The sequence below is a fragment of the Parambassis ranga genome, unplaced genomic scaffold, assembly GCF_900634625.1.
Source record: "Parambassis ranga unplaced genomic scaffold, fParRan2.1 scaffold_24_arrow_ctg1, whole genome shotgun sequence".
In the NCBI taxonomy this organism is placed as follows: Eukaryota; Metazoa; Chordata; class Actinopteri; family Ambassidae; genus Parambassis; species Parambassis ranga.
Window position 1 is genome coordinate 2,466,435 of NW_021144797.1, and position 10,966 is coordinate 2,477,400.

The 10,966-nt window shown below is 42.0% G+C and overlaps 1 pseudogene; it reads right to left on the bottom strand.

The window, feature by feature from the left end:
* Positions 1 to 7,010: 7,010 nt before the first annotated feature.
* Positions 7,011 to 10,636, bottom strand: LOC114430584 (uncharacterized; annotated as a pseudogene).
* Between the last annotated feature and the right edge of the window lie 330 nt (positions 10,637 to 10,966).

Below are 10,966 nucleotides of genomic sequence, written 5' to 3' on the forward strand. Positions count from 1 at the left end.
CTGTGCCTGGGCTCTCCCTAATTTCGGTCTGGCTTTGCTCCTCAGAAGCTCCAAAAAGCCAGCCATAAAGGAATCCTTTTACAGCACACTTATTATACACATGTACATTATTTAATATATTATTATTTCATTTGATTTATTCAGATATTTATTATTGTTATTTATTATTTACAAACCACTTCTACCTCCAACAACTGTTCATATGTAAACTGTTCTTTGATTCTATTGTATATTTTTATTGGTAGTTTATCCTATTATGTATGTAGCTTCTCTTATCTTTTACTTTCTGTATCTGCCCATTGTGGGACTAATAAAGGTATTCTTAATTCTTAACTTGGATTACACTTTTTAAATAAATGATATATTATGTAAATTCATTTCAGTAGCCATTGCCTATGTATACAATGCATGAATATTAATTTTTTAAATATTAGCCTATTGTTTAGTTTAGTTACTAATTGTGGTAACATAGCACATGTTCAAAGTGACGTGTGTAGCTTAATGGGTCACTTGGAAATGTTTTTTTTAATGTTATTAGATAACATTAAGTAATCAGTAATCAGTAATCAGACATACAGTCTAGACATTGTTAACACGGTAAATGACTGTTCTAGTTAGAAAAGGCAGATGGAATATATACAAAGGTATACAGAGGCCCTTTTCCAGCAGCCATCACTCACTGTGCTCTAATGCTACATTGTGTTAGCTAATCGTGTTAAAATGGCTAATTGATGATTAGAAAACTCCTGTGAAACTATTGTTAGCACAGCTGAACTGTTATCTGATCAGAGAAGCTGTAGAACTGGCCTGGTGACCCCACACCTTGGAACGGTAGTGTATGTATGCTAGTTTTTAACTAAATGATCAATTGGGCCTACCGATATATGTCCCTTACCCTTCGCCTCTTCTGTCTGTCTTCTTGAAAATATGTCAGTGAGCTTTGCACATTTGGCAGCATCCTCAATCAATGGTCTTTCCATTTTTACCCGCTTCTCCGCCCGTTTGGACTTTTGGTTAAATAAAGATAAGATAAGATAAGATAAGATAAGATAAGATAAGATAAGATAGATATAAGATAAAACACATCCCAGTAAAGCTCATCAATACCTTGTAGGTGAGGGAGTCATTCCTGCTGATGAAGGATAAACTGTCAATCACCCAGCTGCTCTCTTCCAGGAGCTTCAGCATCTGATGTAGAAAATAAACTGATGTTAATGTGATGTCAGACAAAGGACTTTGTAACCACGCCCACTGTTGCCCCTCTTCTTGTTGCATCATGTGCAGAAATCAATGTTTTACCCTCAAGCCAAGAATACATTTGTTCATCAGGATGTGGGAAAGCAAAGCTGTTATAAGTGCACATCTCCATCTTCTACTGCAGTGAAATATGAGGAACTACATCATTAACCATTAACAGCCCAGACAGAGCTCCAGTACATGCTACATGGACATTTCAACAACCAGCATCACCTTTCACTGCAGACCGTGTTAGTGAGAGCTGGATACTGACACCACCTGCAGCTGCAGCTCTGGACTCCTCCCAGGATATGTAGACTGTACTTTTTAAAAAGTATTTTTTTAAATAATGTAATGCATATTTTTGAGTACAGAATAATGTGTTTAAACAAATCTCATTTATTAAATAACCTTTCTAACAGTTTTAACTCATATTTTAACAGCTTTTTTTAACTTCACAAGCAAGAAATGTCAGGTGGCGCAACCAAATATTTATAACTATATATATATATATATTCCTAATATTTATTTCAAGATAAATCTTTGGCAAGTATCCATTAGGGTGTGTACACTAGGTAACACATTATTATTTGGTAGTTTTGTTTTGTTTATACAATAATTTAAGATTTTTCCCTTTTGTAGGTCAGGTTTTAACTATCGTTAGCATCCAATTTTGCATTTAAAGACAGAAAAAATATTTTAAAAAATACACAAATTCATATATTCAGTAAAATAAGTACACAAATTACATTTAGAAACCATTTGGTCACTTTAAGCTATTATTTATTAGTTTAAATTGGTTGCACCACCTGACAGTTATTAGTTGTACCACCTGACAACAAAGTAATGACATGAAACATGCTGAAAAAATGCATTTCATTTCAAATATTTACATTTACGTTTTAGTAAATAGTCTCTATTTACATTTTTTTAAGTAAAACAAATGTTTTTTTTCAAGAATGCGAGTAGTAAACATCTCATCAAAACCACTTAATACAACATTACGTTTGATACAACCCTATACTAAATGATAACTAGAAAAGGGCATTTCCTGAAGAAAATGCAAGTTTGATTGCTGCAGCTGAAGCATGGCTTTGAATGCTGATGTGAAGGATTGCTCTGAATTGCTGGGGAATCAGAGCAATTCAGAGCTTTGTATGCCTCTGTGTGTCAGCCTGTCACCATGGTAACAGCAGAGGAGTGGAAAAACCACTCCATTACAAGAGCAGCATCTAATGAGCGTTTCAAGACTAAAATGGAGTCTTTAGCTTGAAATTTGGAAGGAGGAGATACATTTGGCAGGTGACCCTCATTGAAGGGCTCTAGCAGCAATCAAACTAACACTAAAGTGATGTTTTAACAAAATTCAAACATTTTCAAATATGGAGTAATATTTGTACAGACCAAAAAAATAAATAAATCGTGGCCATATAAATGTGTGCACGAAATACTAATTCATGGCCACTTAGTATTTCGTGGGAATTAATTAGTATTTCGTGGAAATTAATTAGTATTTTGTGCGCACATTATACATATTTCGTGGCCTACAAATTATTTATTTTTTTACCATGTCATCAGAGGGGCTCCGTACAGACCTTCTCAGGTCTGTGTAACAAAGAATTCCCAGTCTGAAAGCATTAGCCATGTGTGCCATGAATTGAGAGGCTCTGGTTCTGATATCACTCTGAGAACTTCAGCTGAGTAGAAAAAAATGACGTCAGCGTGGTGGGGCCAAGTGAAAGCATTTTTTTCCTCCCAGTTACTTTATGCAGCTCACCTGAATCTCTTCACCAACTACTTGAAGAACTTGCCCTACAAAGCGGCATCTAAAATGTACATATTAGTATGTAAAAATGTGTAATATCTTTAACTTAAAACTAGTATGTTGATGAAGATTCTCAGTCATCCAGGTCATCATACGTAGAGAAGGTTGAAGCAAGGCGTCTGGACTTGTAGAGTTTTCTAGAAGACGTTTTGCTGCTCATCCAAGCAGCTTCATCAGTTCTAACTGTTTGGTGGGGAAACATGGTTTATATGTGGTTACAGACCTATGTGGGTGGGTCTTTGGTAAAATTTAAAAAACTTACAAACAATAGCACTAAATGTTTCCATACTTACCTGTGATGTTCTGGCTGACTGGGCCAGGTGTGTCTAACGACTGGCTAACGACTATGAAACTGCCGGAGGGGGACTGGTTGACAGCCCTTTGTTCTTACTGTGAGTATGTGCAAACTTCCTGGGAATGGATGGAATCACTGCATTGTATGTGGTGGAAAGATGATGTCTGAGGCCACCACCTCTGTTAAGGGAAGGTTTTTCCAGCTTAACATAGATGGCTTCCTTGACTCCTCTTTCATACCACCTTTCCTCCCTGTCTAAAATGTGAACGTTGTTGTCCTCAAAGGAGTGTCCTTTGTCTTTGAGGTGGAGGTGAACAGCTGAGTCTTGTCCTGAGGAGGTGGCTCTCCTGTGCTGAGCCATTCTTCTGTGGAGTGGTTGAATGGCTACTAGTAAACATTTTAGACATGTCACGGATATATCTAGAGCTTTTAATAACATTATATAGCGACATTCCTTGCAGTCGTGCCACCTGACTAACTGGTTGCACCACCTGATTTTGGCAACTTATCTTAAAATAAATAGGGTTCTGTTTGGATGCTAGCATTAGTGCAGGGGTGTCGGGGTGAAAATCCCCTTGTTTTCCTTCTGATTCCCCTGAATTAGTTTGTAGGGAAGGAGCAGATAAATTCTGGTCTCAAAATTATAATTTATTAAACAATGAGGCAAATTCTGAGTCGCAGAGCTCTGGGTTGTTGAGATACAAAGAACAAGGCAAGAACAACCATGAACAACAAAGAACAACTCATCAACAACAACTCTACATGGAATTCACACATTGATATACCCCATGGGCGTTCCCGCCTGCCGGCCCACAGGGGCATCTACTACCCCCCTGCAGACCCTGGGTCATACAGCAACTAGACCATTAGTGTTTACTGCCAAATAAGGTAAAACTTCAATTCCTTAAATCTCATAGGTTGGGAGGCTGATGTACGGATGACCATAAACTGGGCACTCAGGAGAAAAACACATTCCTTTAGTATCTGGCTTTTATCAGGTCAAAGGTGCTGCTATCCTTGGTCTGAATTTATGACCATCTCGTACCAACCGGAGCTCTCTCCAGAGAGCAGAAAAACAAGAGAGACAGAGAGAGTCAGCTACAAATCTAAGTTATATGAGAAGAATAACATTCCACACTTCTTAATACATTCAGTATACTTACTTTCATTTTCTATAAAAGTTCCTAACATAAAAACTAATAAAAACACATTATTGAATAATAAACACTTACAAATACAATGCATATGTATAAAAATGAATAGAAACAAACTTCAATATATGTGAACACACGCTACATGGTAACACAGTGCAAAGTAAATACTTTCACCCTTCAACTCCCTCTTTTGAGCTCTTTAAAGAGCTCACAACGAAGCTTCCTCATCACCTGACACAGGCACCTCTGCTGCCAGCAGAGGCATCTGGTATGAAGGAGGATGAAAATCTGAATCCTTCTTTTCAATAGCTGACACAATTAACCTGTTACATAAACTACGCACACAAGGAACACAACAACAACCACATGCAGTCAAAATACCCAAAAATGTTGCAAGAGAAGTGAGTAATGACAATACTACCGCCTTCCAGGGTCCCAGCACCCTAATCAGCCAGTCGTCCAGGGGGTTATCTATCCCTGAGTGCTCATGTAACGTACTAGAAAGAGTCCTCAAACCTTCTAAAGCTTTAGTCACCTTACCATCAGGAGCAGTGTTATTGGGAATGAAAGTACAACACATTTCACCAAACATAGCACATACACCTCCTTTCTCTGCCAATAACATATCCAAAGCCATCCGGTTCTGTACTGAAATCAGAGAGGTGGGGGCGAGCTGTTCAGACAAACCTTCTACAGCATCCCTGGTTAAATTAGCCAACCTGAGGACATTATAATGCACATAATTAATTCTATCGACATTTTTATTAGGAGTTACTGGAAACAAAGCAGAGATAATAGGAATATTCTCAAACCCTGCTGCAACCTGGTCAGCCAATTTAAATTCATCAGGAACGCCTCTGGGCACCCCTATTGCATCTATGTAGGTGGGGCTGTCTAAAGATAAGTCAAAGTGACTTGTGTAACGCTTCATGATGACGTGTCGCCGCCGTCTACGAGTCAGCGCCGCGTTTCCTCCTTGTTGGGATGGCACCTTGGTAGTTTTCTCACCTACTATCTGCAAGGGAGACATCAATCTAACCATAGAGCATAAACCCTTTCCATCTAATCGCAGAGAAACAAACAAATGAGGCCCCCCACAATAATAATATAAATCTGCTCTAGCCTTTGATCCTAAAACTGAAGTATTACGCTGCAACACCGTCTCACACCATGATATGTTAATATTCCCATAATTAACCATTCCTGTGCCTGTCATGTTGAAACATGTATAATTACCAGTACCCTTCCATGGCTTGAAGGGTCCAGTTTTAGTTTGCTCACTAATTGGCGGAAATAAGGAGGACAACGTAGTACAATTTGGTGGGGAGACTTCACGAGTCATGGCCATAATACAACCAAATCCCCATGCATCATCTGGATATAATGGGGCAGGTTCAGTGTACAGGTGGGGCCTCGCTGATGCACAGGCAACACAACCTGACATATTTTGCTCCTTCACCTGTTTTACCATCCATCTGAACCAAATATTACCATCCTCATATCCAGTAGATAACGCTAATACATCAAACGGGGTGAGCTTAGTGTAATCATGGACTACAATGTCGGGTTAGGAGTCCCAACATTGGCCAGGCACTCCAGAAGATTTAACATAAGGGTTGTGGTCCAGGCCAATAATTGATAACATAATGGGATTCTGCGTGCAGCTCCAGTCTCTTTGTAAACGGAAATACCCACTTAACAAGATCCGCCCCCTTGCGGTGGTTTTAGCTGTTTTAGGTGCCCAATTTGTGTGCTGCCATACATGTTCCCATGAAGAACACCATCTCCAGGCCCCTGGCCACCCCAATCCACAAACATAGACGCCATACTGTCTCCACGACGCATTATATCCCCCGCAGTTGATTACTGTGCACAAATCAAAGATAAAAGAGGACTCTGAACCCTTATAGTAGTCTAACTCTATACCTCCCCCGTTTCTCACACATGCATCTCCTCCTGTCCCTGGTGCTCTCCTCACCCTGCGTGTGCTGGGCCCTGGATTTGACATACCATTGGATCCTGGAAGACCTACAAAATAATTATGTTCACACAAAAATAAAGTCAAAGATACAATAACTACAGACATGAAAACACAAGCTCCCAACACCCTACAGTTACCCCACAGTCCCATCTTGTCAGCCGGAGTCTTCTTGACACAGGAACTAGAACCTCTGCTCCTGAAACTTTAGACCTTCCTCTCGACAGCTGACCTTACTGATGACTGTGGTTCGTCTCCTGGTGGGGTGATGCGCTTAACTTCGCCTATCACCCTTAGTTGGAGTGATGCGCTTAACTTCGCCTATCACCCTTAGTTGGAGTGATGCGCTTAACTTCGCCTATCACTCTTAGTCCCACGCTGATCCTGATGATTGCTCATGTATGTGTATTCACCGTCTCATCCTCTTCAACCAAATAGGGTAGACTACCTACTGGTCACACTCCTGGTTTCAGGGGATTATTCTGCCCCTTTCATTTTCTCCTCCTGCTGCTGCTGCTGGATGTCGCTCAGCGTTCTCCCTGGTTCTGTAGCTGGGGTGCACTGGCTCCAGTGATACCAGGTGTCTCCTTTGCCTTTCAGCCGCACCGCGTGGGAGGTGCGCTCCACCACCTGGTAAGGACCTGTCCACCTTGGCTCCGACCACTTCCTCTTGATCACCTTCAGGAGGACCCACTCGGCTGTGTGTGGTGTGGCTCCGTCTGGACTCTCCGTCTCTCCTTTCACCTGTGATGCAAAAGCTGACACCAAAGCTTTAAGTTCATTAAAGTAAGGTTTATACTGATACCTTACTTCATACTCTTTCAGTTTCAGTGGGCCAGCTGGTCCGGGAAACTGTCGACCTGTAAGCAGCTCATAGGGTGTAAACTGTGTGACAGCATTAACAGAACATCTGACAGTCATTAGAGCAATAGGCAGTGCTTGAACCCATGTTAATTTGGTCTGTGCACAGATTTTAGCCAATTTTTGTTTTAAATTTTGATTCATCCTTTCCACTTTTCCCTGTGACTGTGGGTGATATACTGTACCATACCTGTGTTTTAGGCCTAAAGCCTGCTCCACCTTTTCCAGGTCTGAACTCTTAAAATGAGATCCATTGTCTGATCTGATCCGCTCTGGGAATCCATGCTGTGGAATGTAATAGTTAATCAAACACTTTATCACTGTAGCACTGTCCTCCTTCTTTGCAGGCCACGCTTCTGGCCACCCTGTGAATGAATCTACTGCCACCAGGAGATACTGATATCCCTGGTGCTTTTCCACCATGTCTGTATAATCAATGACTATTTCTTGTCCAGGGACAACTGGAAGTGGAAAACTTCCCATGTCTGGCTTCACTTTGGGTTTGGGATTATACTCTGTGCATATCTTGCACTCTTTTACCCAGTTCTTGGTCATCTCTGGCATAAATGGATGCCACCAGTGTACCAAGTTCCTCAACATCTGTTTGTGTCCCACATGACCAGGCCCATGTGCCTCGCTTAAAATGCTTTTCCTGAGCCCTGGTGGAAGCACAGGCTTTCCTTGTGGGGACCTCCATACATCTTGGCCTTTTACTGCCCCCCTCTGCACCCAGACTGTCTTTTCCTGTGGTGATGCTTTATTCTGGTCATCTGATATCACGTCTATAGAAAGTCTAGGGAGGAGTTCTGGCAGTATCTTTTCTGTGGTTACCATTTGAAGAGTACTTACATATCCTGCTGCTCCTTTTGCTGCCTGATCTGCAGCCTCATTTCCTCGGCCTATCAAAGTGTTCTCTCCACTATGACCTCTACACTTAATAATGGCCACTGCCTGTGGTTCTTGCAGAGCCTCTAACAGCTCTCTCATCTCCTGTTCATGTTTTATGGGCTTCTCATCTGCAGTCAGGAACCCTGTTCTCTGCCATTGGGGAAGTTCTGTGATGGCTGCTCCTACAACATAAGCTGAGTCAGTATAGATGTTCACTCTTTTACCTTTGCTCCATTTTAATGCTGCTATCATAGCTAAAACTTCTGCTCTCTGTGCTGACTGCCTCTCTGTAACCTCCTCTTGGCATACGACCTCAAACTCATTTTCCTTTCTTCTAACGACCGCATAGCCTGCCTGTAGCTCATTGTTGGGTTTCCTGAAGCAACAGCCATCTGTAAACACATCCTCAGCCTGTGGGAGGGGCTCTGTCTGAAGGTCTGGTCTGGCTTTAATCTCAACCTCAATCTTAGCTTGACATGTGTGTGGCTCTCCTTTTCCCATCTGATCTGCCATGTTGATGCCCTCATGAGTGAAGGTGAGATTACTCGCCTCCAAAATTTTACTCATTCTTCTCTGTCTCAATGATGTCATAGTGAATGCTTGGGATGTAACATAAGCCACTACGCTATGTGTTGTCAGTACTATTTTTACATTTTAGCCACTCCTGCTGCATGTCTGGTGCACTCTGGTTGTCTTTTCTCCATTGCATCCAAATGAAAACTCAGATACATCAACACCTGTCTCTTACCCCCTTTTTTCTGAAACAGAACACCATTCACAACTCCACCTGTTTCAGAAACATCAAGGTGAAACGGAACTGAGTAATCAGGAAGAGCCAACTCAACCGCTCTCGCCAGAGTTGCTTTAAGATCAATGAATGACTGTTCCGAAGCCGCTGTCCACTCCAGAGAAGCAGACAGGTTTCTCATTCCTTTGGCATTAACCATCCCTCTTAGAGGCGCAGTCAAGGTTACATAGTTTGGAATGTAATGTCTACTGTAACCAGTCAACCCTAAAAATGACAACATTTCCTTGACTGTACCTGGACGTGGATGATGTAAAATGTTTTCTTTATGTAATGGAGACACGCCTGATCCTTTCCCTGACAGAGTACGGCCCAGAAATGACACATGTCGTCTGGCCACTTGCAGCTTCTCTCTACTCACTTTAAAGCCTTTCTCAGCCAACCTAGTCAGAACAGAATGGGTTGCAACTAAACAATTCTCTGCAGATGTTGCTGCAATCAGAATGTCATCCACATATTGTACTACAGTTGTATCAGGAGGGAGAGCACACCCAGTCAACATGTCTTTAAGCACATGGTTAAACAGACCCGGAGACAGGCTGAAACCTTGTGGGAGCCTCGTGTAGCGCAGTTGCTGGCCTTTATATGTGAATGAAAAGATATCTCTGCAACTGTGATGTAGTGGAATGCAAAAGAAAGCATTAGCCAAATCAATGCATGTATACCAATTCTGTTCAGGAGTGAGATTAGACAGTGCGGTGTATGGATTAGGAACAGGAAGTGTAGCAGTAGTCACTATGGCATTAACACACCTTAAATCATGAGCCATACGATACTTATCAGTCCCCTGCTTCTGTATTGGGAGGATGGGAGTGTTCCAACTACTGTAGGAGGGCTCTAACACCCCCTTTTGGAGTAGACCCTCAATAGTGTCTGCTATCCCTGCTTCAGCTTGTGGCTTATGAGAATACTGAGGTCTCCAAATGGGTATAGATGTGGAGACTGTGAATGATACTGGTGCACAAGTGTCACAAAAACCTACATCTGTGGGGGAGGAAGACCATAAGTGGTGAGGCAATGTGGCTAACATTTCCTGAGCCTTATCATGGTCAGTCATTTCCCTACCATGCCATCTGTCTAGCTGTTCATGTTCCAAAGCAGAGCTATCAGTAGTGTTGATGGCAATCTGGTAAGCCTTAAGTGATGGTGAATATTGGACACCTGGAAATCTGGATGGCTGCCAATCAGAAGCTGCTTTACATTTCTTAACCATTGGGCCCAACTCTTTAGCTTGATGTTTTGGATGAAGGGCTAATGAAACATGTGGCACACTTTCTTCTGCCATTTTAAACCACTCATATTGTTCAGATGTCAGCTGCACATCAGCAGCCACTCCTTCCTCAGCCACAAACAACTTATCAGCTTTTATGGGCCAAATTTGCCCTTCTATTTTAGACGTGAACCTGTCCTGATAGACAAGATCCTCATCTCTGTCATAGAAAAGGGTAACATGCAGAGGGTCAGAGGGCAAGCCATAAGGTCGAAGAGACATTATCCAAGGCTTCCACAGGTGAAACAAACTCAAGAGACCGCCCCCTGCAGGAGATTCAGGCAGTAGTCTTGCCCAGTAGATGTCTGCACATATCATCTGATGAGTAAGTGGCTTCATAAGCCATTGTCCACCCGTCCCAACACTTTGGGAACAGGCAATGGTCATTCCATTTGGAAAAGTCACTGTCAGTCCATCTGAAAAACACAAGATGGATGCACCAGTCTTGATCAGAAGATCCCTTCCCATCAGGTTCACTGGTGATGAGTCAGAGTATATAAAACAATGTCTGTGTTGCTGACCTGCTAACACAGTTTTTAGAGGATCCGTGAACGGCAGATGTTGAGTTTCCCCAGAGAAGCCAACCAGCGGAACAGTGTGTGACGACAATGAGGTTGACGGTGGAAGATGTCTCAAAGTGGAATATGTTGCTCC